Source organism: Excalfactoria chinensis, chromosome 2 (assembly GCF_039878825.1).
Source record: "Excalfactoria chinensis isolate bCotChi1 chromosome 2, bCotChi1.hap2, whole genome shotgun sequence".
In the NCBI taxonomy this organism is placed as follows: Eukaryota; Metazoa; Chordata; class Aves; order Galliformes; family Phasianidae; genus Excalfactoria; species Excalfactoria chinensis.
In genome coordinates, this window is record NC_092826.1 from 89,959,124 (window position 1) to 89,978,903 (window position 19,780).

General features: G+C 39.7%; 1 long non-coding RNA gene across 1 annotated transcript; it reads left to right on the plus strand.

Annotated features, from left to right (window-relative positions):
- Positions 1-1,982: 1,982 nt before the first annotated feature.
- On the plus strand, positions 1,983-14,950 carry LOC140247624 (uncharacterized). The gene is made up of 3 exons (XR_011902728.1): positions 1,983-2,018; positions 12,516-12,613; positions 13,888-14,950. It is a non-coding gene; the product is annotated as an uncharacterized lncRNA (long non-coding RNA).
- Positions 14,951-19,780: the final 4,830 nt, after the last annotated feature.

The window sequence follows — 19,780 nt, forward strand, 5'->3', positions numbered from 1 at the left end:
CCTGACCATCTCAGGACTAACCAACAGTTAAAGCATATTATTAAGGCCATCATCCAAATGCCTTTTGAAGATTTGCAAGCATGGAGCATCAGTCACTGCACTAGGAAGCCTGTTCCCCTGTCTGACTGTCTTCACAAGACAGAATTTTTTCCTAATATCCAGTCTGAACCTCCCCTATTGCAGCTCAGCTTTGTACTATTCCTATGCATCCTATCAGCACTTACCAGGGAGAAGGGATAGATGTGTCGATAGATGTGTCTCTCCATTTTCCTTCCTCAGGATGTTATAGAGAACAGTGATGTTGTCTTTTAGCCTACTTTCCTCCAAACTAGGTAATACAAGCATCCTCAGTTTCTCCTCATAGGACACAACTTCCAGCCCATTTATATAGTATCTTAACTACATATAGAATACTTATACGTACTCTCAGGCAACAACTCTGCCATATTTATATTTTCATAGATATTTTTTCATTAACTTCCCTCCCTCCACAGAAAAGTATTAAAATCCTTACCACATGCTTTAGGCAGCATGGCTAAAGATGCACAAAAAAAATAACAAAAAGATACTTTTTACAACATAGAAAAACATGTTTTTTTTACATTACCAACTGTTGTATGTAATAGTATTTAGTTACATAAAGGCCCTAAACAATGTCAGCATAGACAGCAATGGAGTGAGAACCCTTTAGTACATAGCAAAACTTGATCAAGAAATGTGTGCAAAGACCATTTGAGAACACCTGCTTTTCAGCTAGCTACCAACATAAAGAAGCATAAACTACACACAATAGTTCCCCAAAGCAGCCCAAAGATATAAATTAGAAGTCTCAGCTAATAAAAGCTTAGTTAAGACAGAGTTCCAGTTTTACAGGTTGAAAAATGTTACTGGTTTCATTTATCATGAATTTGGAGAGAACTGGTGAACAGTTGACAGATAAATAGAGATCAAACAAGATGCTTTGTACAAAAGATTATTGTGATAGAAAGATAATCTATGGTAAATGGAAAATGCTCACTGATGTTGAAGATTCACAGTAAACTGCACACAGGAGCAATCTCCAGAGAAAAGGATCCTACCTTAGTGGTGGTCAGTCCTTAAATGAGATCTGGGAGAAGTGGAGCCAGGCTCCACCCCTTCCAGTAGCATAGCTGAATTACCTACACCTGTGCTCCTGCAGCTGACTCATTGCTTGCCTCAGGTGGTCATTCAGAGCTTCAGGCTGTGATCAGCAGTTTCCCATACAACTGGAAAGGGGTGCTGCTGATTGACAATGATTTAGATAAATAGAGAAGGAAAAAAAAAATAAAAATAAAAATATCTTGCATTGTAATAGGAGAAGGGACTAGAAGAATAAATTATTTTTATTTTTTCTCTGTCTGTAATAACATAAGAAGAGTTGCTTTTTTTTTTTTTTTTAACTAAGGTTTACTGATCTAAGAAGTACGTTGATAAATATTTCATAGAGCATTATTCACATTGGAGGGAAACTGAGGAGAACTTGCTCTTGTACAGTCAGATTGGTTTCTAGCTGGGTATCTCATGCAAGCTAGAATTTCTGTCACAGATGTTCCTATGGCTGCAGTTTTCAAACCTTGATGAAGACACTGTTTGTGTTGGTCTGTCCTAGGTAGGACTGCAGATTTTCCTTGTTATATAGGTGATTCCATTCTAAATAGTGATTCCAAATATGTCTGATATTTAGTGTTACAAAAGACTATGTAGGAAGGGCAAAACAAAACAATTGGATGGATTTCATAATGGCAAATCTCCAAGGAAATTTCTTTCCTGGTGTATGGGAAACTGTTGATTGCAGCCTGAACCTCTGATTGACCACCTGAGGCAAGCAATGAGTCAGCTGTGGGAGCACAGGTGAAGGTAATTCAGCTGTGCTACTGGAAGGGGTGGAGCTTGGCTCCACCTTTCCCAGATCTCATTTAAGGGCTGACTACCACCAAGGCAGGATTGTTTTCTGGAAATTGTTCCTGTGTGGAGTTTCACAGTGAGCCTCAATACTGGTGAGTATCTGTCTTTACAGCGAGCCTCAGCATTGGTGATTATTTATCATTTATTCTCTTTCTGTCACATAACCTCTGGTTATACATCAACTTTATATCTGTACAATTGTAACTGTACACCTGATCCATGAAATACTAAAGCTCAACTAATACTGAGTTTGTTTTCACATTATTTCTGTATTGAGAGTCACGTGTACATAGGTTTACATTCTTAGACCTCATTTACACAAGTTTTATCTCAGTTTCCATCAGATATACTGTGGAGCTGGCATTAGGTGTAAGAACAAAAGGTACGTTACATTTGTTCTGGGAAGGAGATATGAAGGAGTCTGAACATGTGGATGATAATTTGCCTGTAGCAGAGTTCCAGAAAGCCAGGTTAGAGGTGGCTGATGCTGGTGATGTCAAGGAGCAGGCCAGAGGCTCTCTACTGGGATAGTGTAAAAGGAGTTGTCTATCTCCCTTTTCCCGAAGCAGCGAAAGGTGCATCCAGCACTACTATCCACCTTTCTCTCTTCTCTATGATACCTATGTCTCCTATCATTCCTGTCACTGAACACGAGTGACCCCTACTTCTGCCTGTTTTGGGGAGAGAAGCACTTACCTTTTTCCTATAGCACCAAGAAATTTTCATATCACTGACTGTATCAGAGTCACTCAGACACTGACACCAACCTCTGAAATATTCAAGAACAATTTTCTTACACTCTGGATAGCAACTTAAAAGACCATTTCTAGTCTTTCTAATGTGCTCATCCCCTCTCTTAACATGCAAGTTGAAGCAAATTTCAGTTTTCATATCTACTAATATTGATGTAAATAATGAATAACATAACTGTCTTCCACCCACCCTCTTCTGCCCTAATACTGTGTGCATGTTACATGTCATTTCTGGTATCGCTTATATGTTGATCACAAGATCACATATAATATAATCACTGGCTACCATCACAGGAAAGAAACTTTCATTTCATAGTGAGTACAGAAGTATTTCTTCCTTCAGCCTTTATATATGAAATCTGTGAGGAGAAATCAGAGAACTCTGTGCTCAGTTATTTGCTTTTCAGGACTTTTGAACTAAACCAAACAGTTATGCAACATGGAAAGTATTACATTTCAAGAGAGTCTGGAGTTCTGGAATTTATTTGAATGCTGCTCGTAGGTCTCCTTTTATGGAGATCAAACAGCACAGGCAGAATTTAAAAAGAGGAAAAAAAAAAACCAAAAATGGAAACCAACCCAACATCCCAGTACAGAAATGGACACAGGAAGTGGCAACATGATAAATGGGTGACTCTGAAATAATCAGGAGTTTTGAAATCTTTACTGGCCTAATGAGCTGAAGACTTTTATAAACATTTGATTTTAAGAGGAATGGATAAACAGACACAGACTAACTCCAGACGATGTGTGAGTGCAGCGATGTAGGGAAGATTCAGCTTTCATTAGAAGACTGACGAAAATATAACTTTGGGAAAGATAACGGGAAACAAAACTGAAGCCTCACACAAAGTGAGAGGAAAATATATTAAAAAAAAAAAAAATCAAAGTTGAATTAAGTGAGTGTCATCTTTATTTTATTGCATAGAATCATGGAATAGTAGAATCAGCAAGGTTGGAAAAGACCTTTAAGATGATCCAGTCCAAGTCCAACAACCACCAATATTTCTCCACTAAACCATGTCCCTTAGTACAATATCTAAGTGTTTCTTAAACACCTTCAGGGATGGTGACTCAAGAACTTACCTGGGCTGCCCAGTCCAGTGACTGACAACTCAGAGAAGAATTTTTTCCTGTCATCCAACCTGAATTTCCTGTCACAACTTGAGGTCATTCCCTCTAGTCCTATTGCTAGTTACCTGGAAGAAGAGGCTGACCCATCTCACCTCCTTTCAGGTCGTTGCAGAGAGCAACCCCTGAGACTCCTTCAGACTAAACAATCTCAGTTCCCTCTGCTGCACCTTGGAAGACTTGTGCTCTTGACCCCTCTCTCGCTCACACACACACACACACACACACACACACACACACACACACTCATGCTTTAGCTTGTAAATTTATTCCCTTCCAAGGGAAAAATGGCCTCTGCCTTGACACATAAGCAAGGTTAAGGTAATCCATCTCTGTAAGAGTGAGTAAATAAGATCTTACTTTTATTTTATGAACAGGTTTATCAGGACCCCAGAATAGTAAGGGTAACGCATTTGTAATTTGGTGGTTTGTTGTTTGTTTGTTTTGTTGTTAATCGTAGAATTATAGAATGGACTGGGTTGAAAATGACCACAGTGATCATCTAGTTACAAACTATGTGTAGTGTTGCCAACCACTAGACCAGGATGCCCAGAGCCACATCCAGTCTGGCTTTGAATGCCTCCAGGGATGGGGCATCTGCAGCCTCAAGCCTTTGGAGTATCTGTGCTGTTATGAGGTAAAAAACAAAAGTGGCAGCTGTAGTTTTGCCTGAAGAATCCAACATAATACTGCTCATCCTTTCATTGGGCTTTTACATTTTCCTGCCATGGAAATAATTCTTCTGTGAATTGTTATAGTCACATATATTTTCCTTTTTGAAATCATCACAGTGTTTCATCTCATGAATCTTTCATAACTTTTGTTTGCCCTGCTCAGTCTAGGAGCAAGGAGTGCAATAACAATACTCTTTGTGTGTGGCCTGGAGCACACTGCTGTATATCTTAGCTCCCTGTGAACAACAAATAATTTGTGAGTAAATGTTGTTGATGATAGCACTGCAATATAAATTTATCATGACCATGTTTCTGCATGAAGAGATGAACTCTGTGACCTTTTGGAAATGGTGTTTCAGTAGAGGTATGAGTGACATTTTTATAAACCAAAAGGTCTTAAGTCTTGTTTAGATGTAACCTGAATATTGGCAGATGAGTTCTTGAAGCCTCTCTTGTGTCTTTTAATATTTCACCTTGGAATTAATTTCATCTGAACTGAAAATACAGTAACAGTGATCTTAGTATTGTATCTGTAATAGTACAGAAATCAGCCAGAATTGTTACTTGGGCTGCAAGAAAATTATTACAGCACAGATACTGTGCTAGCTTTCTACAGATGGACAGATGTCCCTCCTCACTTCTCTGGCACACATACATATTTAACACAACATATATACACACACATTACATTTTTAAGAACAAAAAAGGGATGGGAAGGAAAGAAAGAGAAAATCATATGGTTATATTTTCTTCCTTTGGGTTATTCTCTCCCTGTGCATTTTGGTTGAGTTTAACTTTTTCCCTCCAAGCTGCCACAATATTCTGTGCATATTCATCCCCAACTGACTAAAGTGTTGTTCAGTTCTAAAATAAATACCTTCAGCACCAGTGTGCCTAAAAACTCTTTTCTGATTCCAAAGCTGCCAGAACAGATTAGCTCAGTAAATGTTAAAGGGATATTATAGGACAGGTTCTGAGACAAAGAAAGTATCAGTGAGATTACTTTTCCAGTCAGGGAGCAGCTGAGTATTAACGTGTTCTGACAGGAATGAATTTTCTCTACAGGACATTCAACTGCTGCTTTTTGGCTTAGTGGCTTGGAGAGGAGGTTAAGTGGAAGACTTAGTGAAACCAAGTCACAAACAGTCTCTTCATAATTAATGATGCCCAATCTGTTTAATGATTACTTAACTAATGTTCATAATTTTCATGTTTATCCAACCTGGGGATGCAGAGAGGTCATGACAGTGAGTTTACAGGATTGTGTAATACACAAGGACACAGAAGCTCTGTTTCCTAAGTTTCCCTACTTTATTACAGATAATCGCTAGCAAGTATACCTATGATTATTAAGGCAAATACATGCCAAGATATTCCAAATCATCACCAGGAAAGCAAGCATATATATTAGTATAGTAGCAGTTAAGTAGCAATTAAGTATAGTAGCAATTAAGAAATAGCCAATCAAAATTGCCCCTAGGAGTGGGTCAAGAGCTGGGACAAATAAAATTACAGCCAGAGTCTCTCTTCAAAGATGATTCCTGTCATGAAATATGGAGTCAGACAGACATACTTGGAATTGTTGGTGTTTATTTATTTATTTATTTATTTTGTTTTGTTTTGCAGAGGGGTGGGGGGTCTTTGTGGGAAAAGGCAAAGTTCATGCAGCATAGGAGGCTCTCATGTAGAGAGGTTACATTTTGGATATTCTGTCCAAAGTTTGAAGTTAAACTAAATCTCACTTTTTGAGTACACGTAGTTACATTTTACATTAAGTGCTTAATAGAAGTGGTTCACTTTCCCTGAAATTTTGATTTCATAACTACATTTCTAACAGCAGATTTTTTTCTTAGTTCAACATTGCAACTTCTTAGATGTGAAGGGACTTCTCACACTGACGTTACTATTTGGGATTAAGAAATTAAAAATTAAAAGACAGTGTTTGTTTCTGTTGAAAGAACAGGTATTTTGGGAGACCTAACCCCCAGGATATATACATGAATTTTTGTTTGTTTTGTTTTTCATGGAGATTTATGAGCATGGTAGGTTTTGTTTTTATTTGGATTAGTCTGCATGGGATATACAGAAAGTTCATTCTTTGCTTAGCCTACTTAGTTAGTCATATACATCCAACAGATGAAAAAAGCCTAAAAATTTTGCTAACAGGCAGTAGGAGAAATAATGAGTTACTTATATCCAATGTAAATTTGAGTACATCCTGGAAACTGTGGTGGAGTTGTTGGAAATAAAGCAACCAAAGAATTGTTGGCTTTGGTCCTTTAGTAGCATTGAGTAAAGGCAGCAATTATGCAGTCAGATCAGTCCTGTGATTTTCACAGTACTAAGATTATGAGGGTGTGGGGAACTTGTTTACATGACTTAGAAGCATATCTCTATTTATTTTCTCATTTTTATGTAAAACTTATTCACTAGCATATTAACTGCACTAAGACCTTAGGAAAGTTGTAAAAACTAAAGGATATGGAATGCTTTCAGCTCAGTGTATTCATCTTTAAACTAGCCCTCTATAGTCTCTTGATGTCCTTGTGTCAATTGACTTTGAACATTTTTTTTCTGCAGTGAAAGATTTTTGATCTTGCACTTGCCAAGCAAGAGATGTGGTGAAATTCAGTAATACATGGATTAAAGGAGCAGACAATACAACCACAGCGAGTCAATGGGACTTAGGTACAATCCTAAACAGATACAAAAAGACAGGGTTAAAATAAGAGAGAGCAGAAGTTTTATCCCTTGAACCCTCACAAGTGCATTCACACAGAAGCAATTAGTTTTTGTATGTATGCTGTTGTCATGTTTGGTTCTTGGCTTGGGCCCCATGAAACCGGTTAATGAAGTAATGAGTGTGGCTTTTGGTTGGGTGTGGAAAGGTTCTTCTTCCATCTATCTTTCTGGGGAAGTGAAAGACAGAATCAAAGACTCATGGAATCACATAACCATTTAGGTTGGAAATATTTTTAAGATTAAGTCTAACCAACACCTAACAGTACTAAGTCTAACACTAAACCACATCCATAAGGGCTACATCACACAGAGGAGATGACTTGGCATCAAATGGAAATTTATTTGAAGAAGACAAAGATTTGAGTGGGGCATGGCCCCTCCTGATCTCCTTAGTTGTTGCTCTTGAAAGGAAACTGGTGCCAAGAAAGAGTAACACTGACAAACTTGCTGCTACACTATGTGGTGACTGAAAGTAGAGAGACTGTGACTTTCAAAGATTAAAGCAGAGTCCGTTGCCTGTGGATTTTCTGCTGTCCACATCAAGACGCTTGCCTGACATCTAGTACCACTACTTCAAGAGCAGCATTACACAGAAGCATGAGTGCTTTCAGTTTGAGGCCTACAGTACACTTTGTCCACTAAAGTTACTTCTGTTTTACTTCAAATTTCCGGTTTTCTCATCTTCCTCTCTTTGTGCATTTATTCTTGTACATTCATAAGACAATTAGCTTTGTCTGGTCTACTTTGGGCCTGCATGCTTATCACCACCTTTTCATCAACATTAGTGTAAGGCCAAATATTTTACTTTAAAAATACCAGGATATACATAGGAAACACAGCTCTTTTTACTTTGGGGTAAAGAAAATGTCTTTTGAAAAGTATTTCTTGTGTGTGCTTTTGTTTTGTTTTGGTTTGGATTTTCTATCATATGCTTAGGAGAAAGGCTGGTTTGGATCATATTGGATTATATGTTTAGAAGTAAGGAGAGAGGCTTGCAAGGGGTTTGTCTTGAGGAAAGTTCATTCTTTGAGGGAGGAGCTTGTATGAACTGTCCCCAGTTTTGCAGAGTAGCTCTTTGCTTGTATTCTTCTTCTGAAGGCAGCTTGCAGAGTCAGCTTTGGCTGTGAGTAATGAAGACCTGGCAGGGATTAAATGTCAGTCAACTGCCTGCTCCTGAAATGCCAAAAGCACCAGAAGGCCAGGAGAAAAGGGCTAGGGCTCAGTAAAAAAACTCTGTCGCTGGGCAAATGAAAACATTACAGCAGCTGAAGACCATTTCCTGGTATTTCATTGCTGTTCTTTATCAAGGAGGGAAAGCATCTGGAAAATATTAAATTTGCCCTACAGGGCATATTAAAAACATCTGGAATTTTACAGACATTAGCTGACTGTTGCATGACTGTATGTTTTTGTTGGAAATCCATCACAGCTACGCAAAATGTTTGGGCTTTTTAAACTTTTCTTTTGTTTCAAGGTACCACCAGAGCATTTCACTAATATTTTCATCACTATGACAAAGTAAGTTTTAAGTATGTGATCTTACTTCCAGTGAAGATTTAAGTTGATTTAGACAAACAAGCCAAAAACAGTTGCCATTCAGATTTGTATTTATGCAGACATTTTTGCTCTCTCTTTCTGATGCACATCTCCCACTCTAAAGTGGCTTTTGACAGAAGATGTTAAACTCAGATCATTTTCAGGGTGAGGCTTTCCTTGAGATGGGATGTTTATTGAGTGCAAAGCAGTAATAAGGCCTAAACTATACAAAGAATAATTGAAATCATTTAGCATAGGCTCTTTTTCTTTCTAATCTTTCCAGGCACATATACTGGGATTATAAAACACTATTTATTTGTTTATTTATTTTTCCCCCAGGCATAGTGAGGTTGTTAAATTTGCCACATCTGTCTCTCCTTTCTCGACCTCCCACATTTTTGGCTGGGGGTAAAAGAGCAGCATTTCCACCATAATGGGATGGCAGGGCAGGAAAAAGGGTTTTCCACAAATGAATAGCAGAACAGAATAATCTACATCTTTTGCCTTTTAACATCGGGACATCTGGGGAAATGTGTTTTTTTTTGTTGTTTTGTTTTTTGTTTTTGTTTTTTGTAAGAGCATAAAAAGGAGAGGTCAGTGGAGACAGAGATAAGAGAATGGCTAGGGAATGGTTCATTTGGGCATGTGAAGTTTGTTCAATTCTTTCACTAAAAAAAAACCCACAGGCATTAGCTTATTTTTGTATACTGATGTCATGTTGTAGGCTGGAGTAATTACAAGTGCTGGTTAAGTGGGTCATGGAGATACAGTGATGGAGATTACTTTCACATAGCTTTTTCTTTAAAAAGCTCAAAGCAGATTAAAAAGTATATAAATACTAACGCGAATAGAGAACTTAAAGGAACTCTGACAGTGTAAAGAGACTATTTTCATCTTAAGGAATTTTCTAGTTTCTGGCTCTAACTCTATGTTTGCCAAGAGAAATGTAGGCTTAGTTTACATTCCATCTTTCTCACACCCATACCATACTCGAGTCTGGAACCTTTCTGGAATATCCAGGATATATGTATCACAATGGCAGAGCTCCTTACCACAGTCAACCAGTTTAACAAATAGCTATATTTGTAGTCTATGAGCCCTGATGGGATGCATCTCTTCTTGCTGTGGGAGATAGACAATGACATTTTGAGACCATTCTTGATAATCTTTTGACTGGGAGAGCTGCCTGAAGATCAGAGAAAGGCAAATGTCACTCCTATATTCAAAAACAGGCAACTAGACTCAAGGAATTACAAGTAATAGTTTTACCTCAGTCCCTAGGAAGGTGATGGATCCTGGAAACTGTTTCCAAGCACATGAAAAACAAGGAAATCATCAAGATTAGCTAGCATGGATTCCTCATGCAAACTTGAGGAAAGCAAACTTGACCAACTTCATCTACAAAGAAATGACTCACCAGGTAGATGAGAAGAAAGCAATGGCTGTTATCTACCTGGACTTTAGTAAGGATTTTGACGCTGTCCTCTATAAGATCCTCATAGACAATTTGTTGAAGCAGCTTGTTGGGCTGGATAGGCAGACAATGAGATACCTGGAAAACTGCCAGAAAGGACAGGTCCACAGGATGGTGATCAGCAACACAAGGTTTAGTTGGAGGCTAGTAACTAGCTGTTTACCGCAGGGGTCAGTACTGGATCCAATCCTGCTTAGTATCTTCATTAATGACTTAGATGATGGGGCAGAGTGCATCCCCAGCAAGTTTGTAGATGACACAAAACCATCAGGAGTGGCTAATACATCAGAGAGGGCCATGCTTCCTACAGAAGGAACCTTGCTAGCTGGAAGATAGAATGGCACCTCGTGAAATTCAAGAAGAGGAAATACAAAATCCTGTGCCTGGAGAGAAGCAACTCCAGGCATCAGTACTTGATAGGACCTACTTTTACCTAGGAGTCCTGGTGGGCACCAAACTACATTTGTGTGTCTCCGGTGGCGCAGCGGTAGAATTCCCGTTTGCAACACCAGGGGGCCCGGGTTCGAATCCCCCCCTGTGGAGCAGGGGGTAGAAGTGCCGCTCTGCTACACAGAGGGCTCGAATCCCGGGAGTTGGACTCGATGATCTCTAAGGTCCCTTCCAACTCGCACAATACTATGATACTATGATACTATGATACTATGATACATGAGCCAGCAGCGTGCTTTTCCAAAAAAAAAAAAAAAAAAAAAAAAAAAAAGACTAAAGGTATTCTGGGCTTCATTAGGTAGAGTATTGCCAGCAGGCAGGCAGAGGTGGGTTTTGTTTTTTCTTTTTTTTCTGCTCTATTTGGCCCTGGTGGGGCTGCAAAACTTGGAACACTGTGTAGTTCTTAGCTCTACAGTATAAGAGAGACATGGACATATTTGAGAGAATCTAGCAGAGGTGGAAGATGATGAATGGACATGTCACATAAGATGAAAGGCTGAGAGAGCTGGAACTGTTTAGCTTAAGGGGAGATCTTGTCAATCTGTATTTGAGGGATTTGTGCAAAGACAGAGCTAGTCTCATTTCAGTAGTGACTAGTGAAATGAGAAAAGGCAATGGGTATTAACTGAAATACAGGAGTTTCCTTCTGAATACTGGGAAAATTTTATTTACTGTGATGGTGAATGAGCACTGGCACAGGTTGCCTGGAGAAGTTGGTGAGTCTCTGTTCTAGGAACTATTTTGAATAGACCCACTTGCAAGTGGGTCGAGGTGACCCTGGTTGAATGAGGGGAAGGGTTTGAACAAGATGACCTACAGAGGACCATCTCAACCACTCCGTGTTTCTGTGATAAGACAGTATCTAATGATTATTGCACTGAGTTCAGAAATCACTCTGGAAATCCTAATCCTGATAAACATAATTTTCTCCCAAATATACACTTCTTTGTCATGTCTAGGTAATCTGAATGATAAGATGCAGTCCTTTAATACATACTGCTAAAGCTAATGGGAGTCTTTTGGCAGTTACATACTTTAACAACAAAACTGTTTAGTACAGAGGGAAGCTATGTATTAGAAGAACAGGAGGATGAGATTTGTACAACCCTAACAAAGTGTACAAAACATAGGAGCTGCTCTTGTTTGTAGTTCAGCAATGCTAAAAATTCCCTGGGTTTTCAAGGAATTACAAATAACTCCTGTGCAATCTGTTTTTCTCTATGTTCCAACATGGAAGCAGGGTCATGAAATAAATATAATTTTGTGTTACTCAGTAAAAATAATAGCACCACAAGAGAAATGCTCATCTGGCCTTACTAATCCTTCTCTCAACAAATAACTGGCTATAGTTTCTTTGATGGCTCCAGATTAATGCATTTCCTGCAGAGTTAATGGCAGACTTGATTACAAACCTAGCTTTGCTGGAGGCTGTGGTCATTATTCTCTAGTAAGTGGCCTATGCCTTAGCCACAGTTAATCTGTTAATTTGAATCCACTAGGTATCTGTGTATTTTTTTGTTACTTCTTTTCCCACACTCCTTGGCCTATGCCCATCTCCCTCTAATTTTGCTTGTGACAAGGATGAAAGCCATCTTTTCTAACTGCTAACAGTGGTGGATGAAGGAGGCATGGGAATCAATACTTGAGGAAAATTCTTCTTCTGTTCATGTTTATTTGAGTAATGATGAGTCATTAATACTTGCCTACTTCTCCTTTAAATAAAATCTTATTCACTATATTCTTTAAAAAGACGCTGTTTCTATTCAGGTACTGCATTGGATCTGATCTGTGGTAACAAGTTCATAATAAAACCTTGGTCTCTTTCTCAAGATTAGGTGACAAGCTGCCTACCCACCATTCAAGAATCTTTGTGAGAAAGGAAGTGGTGGCACTGGTCAAGACAGTCATAACCTCAATGATATCTACCAGTAAGCATGACTCTGTCCCCTTGTTTGAACAAGCTGGCTACTTGATTCTGCTTTGGTTCTGAGAAGAAAAAATAAAAAATAATAATAAAAAAAAATATCCAGTTGTTGGTATGTATTAATTTTTAAACAGAACAAAGAAACAATAGAACCACATGAACGGCTGGCTCAGTTTCTTAAGTTTTGCAATGTGTTTGTAATTAAAAGTATTGTCAAAACACTAAAGCAATGGAAGTGAGTATTCTACTAAGATAAAGTAGTGAAAATTCTGTCAAAAGAAGTTATCGCTTCCTCATTTATTTCTGCAGAGGCATTTAAAACCTGTAAATACTCACTCCTAGGCTGTCAAACTAGTAATACTGAATTGAGTTCCTTCCTCCAACCTTTTATTTGTGGATCAGTCAGTGAATCTCAGATTTGCTCCCTTGGAGTAGGGAAGCCAGTACAACTGCTAGTTAGAGAGGTTGCTTTCAACTAGCTTGTAAAAGGCACCTACACTTTCCCATATTATGGCTCTAATCAGTTTGTGATGTTTCAGATACAGCTCGTTATTCATGATTTGTGACTTCCCAGTGAAAACCTTGTAAGACAACAACAGACCTTCAGGTTACCTAAGAATAGCTCTTCCTGTACCATTTCTCCTTTAATTTATTCCTTGTCCTGCAGAAATAATTCATTTGTGCATTCAGGCTCTTTGAACACAGAGCTTAAACAACAGGGAGGAGAGCAGACAAGATTAATGTGGTGAAAATAAGCTGACAGCCTAGAATTGACCCCATGTGGAGTACTCAGTGTATACCTGAATTCCTCCATGCACAAGAACAGAATGTTTTACGAAGTAAATAACTTCAGTCTCTATGAGTAGAGTGCTTGGCATAAAGGGTGCCAAAGGCTCAATTAGAATATCCAGGGTCAAAAGGGTTTAAAATAACTTAAATTTTAAAATAATTTAAAATTGATCAAACTTTCATATACATGAAAAGTTTTGTGTTCTTCAGTATTACCAACCCATCCTCATGTTAACAAGAGTGTTAACATTTATCTCATTTTCCTTTTTGTCTGTAGAAAAGATGGATTGTTTTTACTTATCAAAACATGCCAGATTTTATTACTACTGAAGTGTTTGGAAAAAACTTCTTATTTCTTCTATTCCTTGAGAAAACAAAACAAACAAACAACCTACTTACTCCAAATCTTTTTTAATATACTGCTGCTAGAACACTGAAATTCAATTGCTTGGAAATAGATAACAAAGCCTCACTGTTGTTCTGTTACAGGCATCTTTTTACAACATGGGAGTTGGATAAATGTGACTTGAACTTCTCAGGACCCCTGAGAATGAGCTACAGATTCTCCACTTTGTGGGCGATGCAGCAGCGTGAAGTTGGAGAGCTAACAATTAAAGGATTCAGAATTGCAGCACACCTCTGCAAACTTGAATTACACAAGATACCAGAAGTCTTTGGCAAAGAGGGAAGCAGAGACCCCAACCTTAAGCTTAGAGTGCTGAGTTTCCACCACATAGTTATCATTGCCATTAGCAGTATGCACTCTTTTGCAGTCAGGAAAGTGAGTCAAGACAAATAAGTTCTGTTAAAACTAATGGGAATTAATGTATACAGGCAAGCAGATTACACAAAGAGGCAGGAAATTCCTGCAGGCTCTCCCCTTCTGAAATTCTGTTTTCAAAGTCATTCTTGGTGTTGACTTTAAATACCTATTTTTCATTCTCAAGTTACTTTGGTATTTGAGTCCCATTTGGCTTGCTGCAGTGCTAGATTGCTGGAAAGTTTGCTTTTCTTCACAAAAGCAGCGCACGCTCTTGAAACAGCTTGCTTCGCGGGTTTTCAATTTCGTTGTTATTGAATCCATACCATCCAAAAACCCTCCCACCAGGACAGGGCGGGATAGGTTTCCTTAGCTGGAGACACAGATTTAGGCACAGGCTCTCTGATTCGTTGTCCTGGCCTCGGAGCGGGCACGGTGCGTTCAGACTAAAGCCGATAACAAAAGGGGAAACAGACAGTGAAGGAGCTCTGGGAGCAGTTGACAACGAGGGCTGAACCCAGCACAGAAAACCCATACACCGACCGAGCAGGTGAGGGTGCCTCATGGCTCCAGGCGACGGCTGAGGAATCGAAGTGTGCGCAAGCGAAGGACAGAGCCGCAAGGGCCGCGCTGAAAGCGAGAAGTGGCAGTGGAGACGCCCCATGGGCGGCCGGATGAGTTTGATGGTCCACGGTAGGGAAACGTATCCCCTACCTCGCCGCCGTTCGGCGCAAGAAGAGGTTGAGATGATGATTAAGGTATGTGAGATTTGCTCCCCAGCCCCTGCAAAGAGAGGGACGTCTGGGAGGGGTTCGGCGCCACCGGGGCTGCGGCCGCCCGCGCCGAGCTCCGCGCCCGGTCAGACGGCCACAGGGCGGTGTGTGCGCCCTCCGCCGTGAGCCGCGCTGCGCCGGGCTTGGCCGCGGGGTGCACCTGGGTGTGCGTGGTGGCAAGCAGCGCTAGCCTCTACCCGAAAAACAAGAAAGGCAAGATATATGCTCTACAGCTTCTTTGCGACCCATGAGCAGACCGCCGGCAACTTAACCTCTGCCTCGGGCTGACTTGGTGCAAGATCCGCCCTGCAGACCCGGCAGTTCGCGCGGCTGAAGTTGAGTACCCGCATCGCCCTGCTTGCTCTGCTGTTCTGGTTCGGCAATGTGTATCGGGCATACTGAGCTTGGTTTGGCAGCAACTGTGATACCTGCCGCAGATGGCACTTACAGGAGAAAGCATTTGCCTTCCCACTGGTTTAAATACTCACAATACTCTGAATATAAATCATATTTTGAGACAGTCATGGAAAAGAAACGTCCAAACATGAGGATGGGTTGGTAATACTGAAGAACACAAAACTTTTCAAGTTTGATCAATTTTAAATTGTTTTGGTTTTAAACCTATTTGATTTCAAGTCATACCTTTGACTTTGACTCAGAACAAAAATAGAAAAAACTGCCAGCAAAGCAGATTCTCAGGCACAGTTGACTTGCGGAATCAAACTCTATAATCCAGAGATTGGTTATAAAGCAGGTATGTTTATTCCAGCGTTGCGCAGCGCCGGGTGCAAGGGGGATAGCTCCTCCGAACTTGCACACCGACTTGCAAAATCGTGACACAGATATAGGTACATTTAATGCATAGTCAATGACTTCTTGGACTTCTAATACATAGTCAATAGTTCTCGGAATACTGATACATATTCAATAGCTCTTTAGCATACAGACCCCCTCTTGTCTTATCAGGGGGAATGCAACTCCTCTTCTGGTATTTACTCCTCCTTGCCTGATGTTGTCTGTGAGGTCTCACTCCTTATCTGCATCCTCCATGCTCTCCTAGGCCCATTGTTTCTTTTATTTGTTACTTTTAAGTTTCCTTTACTTATTTCTATAAGCTACCTTTAAGTTTCCTTTACTTGTTTCTATAAACTACCTTTAACTATCCCCTTTAGCCCTCCTTTGTTCCAAATTCCTGCTTCACTGTTCACAGTTGGAAATGGAAAGTAGCAGAAATGTCTATAGAGTAGCAGCTGACAGTCTCAGTGTCACACAACTCATTTCAGAGGCTCATTCATGTATTTCTGGTTTACTAAGCAAACCTCTGGACCTTTGAAGTTTCATGCATTTCCTCCTGGATTACCTCTAAAACCTCAGTTCAGCAACAGCAATTTAAACATGTGTTTAAATGTTTTTGTTGACTCAAGATCTATGTGCCACTGTAGGTCTCCCTCTCACATGCTTAAGTAAGCATCCTCTCATTTCAAATCCCTTCTGAAAACACATCACTTCTATTGAAACCTTTTAGGATTAGTTTTTCAGAAATTCAGGAATAGTATACCACACACGGGGTAAGCTGTGGGTTCGTGCATTAAATAATCTCTACTGATTTCAGGCTCCCTTTGATCATTTTGTATGTGCTCTGTGAAGCCATCTCCTTCAGTCTTTGTATAACGTTTCAAAACAAACAGTTTCAAATAACCATTTTATTATAAAAAGCTGCCAAGGAAATATCTGAGTGTACATTTTCCTGCCAGAATTGCTTTCCTCTGAGGTGTAAGATGGCCAGTATTCAATCCTAGACAAGTGACTCATTTAAAGGGTTGATATTTTTGCCTTCACTCAGAAAAAGGAGCTTTATTCCATTTGAAAGCACATCCAGTAATCTCCAGTGATCTCTTGTTAAGGAAACATTAGCCTGTGACCTTAGTCATGATATTAAATCTGTAAATTCTAATATTATGATGAAAAGAAAAATTGTTGTAACAAACTTCTGGTGAGACCTTATAGTACCAGTAAGGGAGGCATATAGGAAAAATGAAGAATTCTTTATCAGGGAGTGTAGTGATACACAAGTAATGTTTTTTAAAGCAAAGGAGAGTAGATTTAGATTAGGCACTAGGAAGAAATTCTTCACCATGAGACACTGGACCACACTGCCCAGAGAAGCTGTGTATACTACATCCCTAGAGGTGTTCAAAGTCAGATTGAGTGGGACTTTGTGCAGCTCACTGTGGTGGGAGGTGTTCCGGCCCATTGAAGAGGGCTAGAAGATAGATGGTCTTTCAGGTCCCTTCCAATCCAAATCAGTCTGTGATTCTGCTTTTGCTGAAAGTTCTTCAAACACAGTAAGAAAACACATATGATTTTTGGAGCAAAACACATGCCCTGTTCTCCATTTCTGTGCCAGAACTTATGTTACAAAGACATAGGTATAAGTAATAGTTTGCACAGAAACTCACAGTGCTGTGGTACCTGCTCACCATGACAGTTCTGTCCCACTATACTCTGGTTAGTCAGGTTCCGTGTCCTTCTTTTTGTCTGTCTGGGGTTGATAATTCAGAATCTGCAGCTCTGAGAACTCTCTGGTTAATTAATAATAATAGTGATTGGGGATAACTTCTTTTAATCTAGATTTTTACCTTCAAGTTTGCAACTGATTCGTCCTTCCCTAAGACATCCTGAATGGTCAAAGGAACCCTTTGAGCAATGAACCCAGGAGCAAGAGAACAAGTTAACTACTTCCAAGATGGGAAGAGGGAAATGCCAAGAACAAGGATGAAGAAATATGATACTTACTTATATTAGCACTACTCTGTCAGGGTACCCATTTATAATGGGGGGGAGGGGGGGGGGGGGATAGTGAGAGAGATTTAGATAAAATACTGAGTTTAATGAAATGGATGGTCTGTGTTCTGTCACATATTAGTGTATAAATCATGTTTCCTCTCTGAAACCAATTACATTTAAGTAGTTTAAAGTTAGTATAAATTAAAGGGCAACCTGAGCCAATAATTCTCAACAACAACAACAAAAACTGGCAAAGTCTCAAATTTATACTGCTATTATGGAACAAATAATATGTGGGCAGAATGTATTACCATCAGTGGCTGGAGATAATAAAAGCTTGAAATACAAGCTTTCTTTACTGCTGAATTTCTGTAGGTTTTCTCTTCCAAGAGAAAGATACATATATGTAAGTTGCTTCTAAAGTAATGCCTCCTATATATTTCCAGGGAAATTACAACAGATACAAAAAGCATACTATTTGACAGAGCCCATTGACAGCTTTAAAACACTATTTTCTCAACATAGTTATCACCAATAGCTATGCATTTTTATGAGTGATAAAAAAGAGCCTTCATGCTGCACTTGTAGAAATCTGCATAGATGTCTGAAACATAGCTTGTCTTTCACGTCACTGTCACCACTGCTACAGTGCACCACCCACTGCCTCGCTGTGCTCACATCCACTGTTTGGTTTCCATAAACGTTCAGCAAGCATGAATGAATGTCAATGAGTGCAAATTTTTTTCTGCATGAACTAAATCAATTACACAGCTTTGGTTCATACACTTCATGTCAGATGCCACTTCTTCAGTCTTTCTCTCTGCTGCCACCTGTTGCACAATGACAAAATGTAGTGTAATATTGTTGGGAAAGTTCAGCCTCTACTGCCATACTACCAACATTCACCTCTGTTGTGGGTCAACATAGTGAAAGAAAAAGCATTACTTCTGGAGCAGCACTCACAATTATACATCAGGCCTCCTGAATTTCTGCCACTGGGTATTTGAAGTAATTTTGATGTTAAACATTCTATCTCAGAATATGCCAAAAGGAATATGCACATCTGTGGGGAAAATGGCATAAATATGACTCCTGGAAGGGAGTGTGTTTAGCATTGCTGTCTTTCTCTTGTATGTTTTTGTTTATACTTTAAAAATTAACACTTGCACCAGTGTGTCCTGGGAGCTACTCATGTAGAAAGCAGCTGGCAGAAAAAGATACGGGGGTTCTCATGGATCCCAAGTCGAATATGAGTCAGCAACATACCCTTGTTTCCAAGAAGGATAGCAATTTTGTTGCCTGCTTTTTACAATACCAGTAATGCTAGGTGACCTTTCCTTACCCAGACCTGCTGAGGGTACTCATGGAGTACTGTGCCAGTTTCTGTCACTTTCTACCTCCTTCCCCGACCGAAGAGAGTGGCCTGAGCATTCTGGAAAGAGTCCAGTGGTGGGCTGCAAAGAAGATGGTACTGGAACACCTCTGCTATGAGAAGAGGCTGAGAGAGCTGCGGTTGTTCAGCCTGGAGAAGAGGAGGCTTGGGGGGATCTCATCAATGTTCCTAAAGGAAGGTTACAAAGACAGTGAATCCAAGGTCTCCAGTGGTGCCTGACATCAGAACAAGAGGCAGTAAGCACAGAGAAAGACAGAATGTTCCTCTGGAACATCAGGAAGTACTTCATTAGTGTAGTTATGACTGAACACTCTAAGAAGTTACCCAGAGATGTGGAATCTACCTCCTTGGAGGTCTTTAAAAACCATCTGGAGATGGTCCCATTTAACATGTTCCAGGTGTCCCTAGCAGGAGGGTTGGACAAAATGAGCTTCAGAGGTGCCTTTCAACCTCAACTGTTCTTTGATTCTGTGATAGTAGTTATATAGTAGTATACCTCTGCCTTCACAGTTGATAGCATATCCAAAAGTAAAATTCATATCTAAAGATTTATTTTCAAATGAAGGATATGATGATATCAGAAGTGAGCTTGTAAGAAGTATGGTTATTTCCAAATCATCATTTTAATTCCAGTTTTGCAGATTATCCACTCTCTCTGTCACAACACAC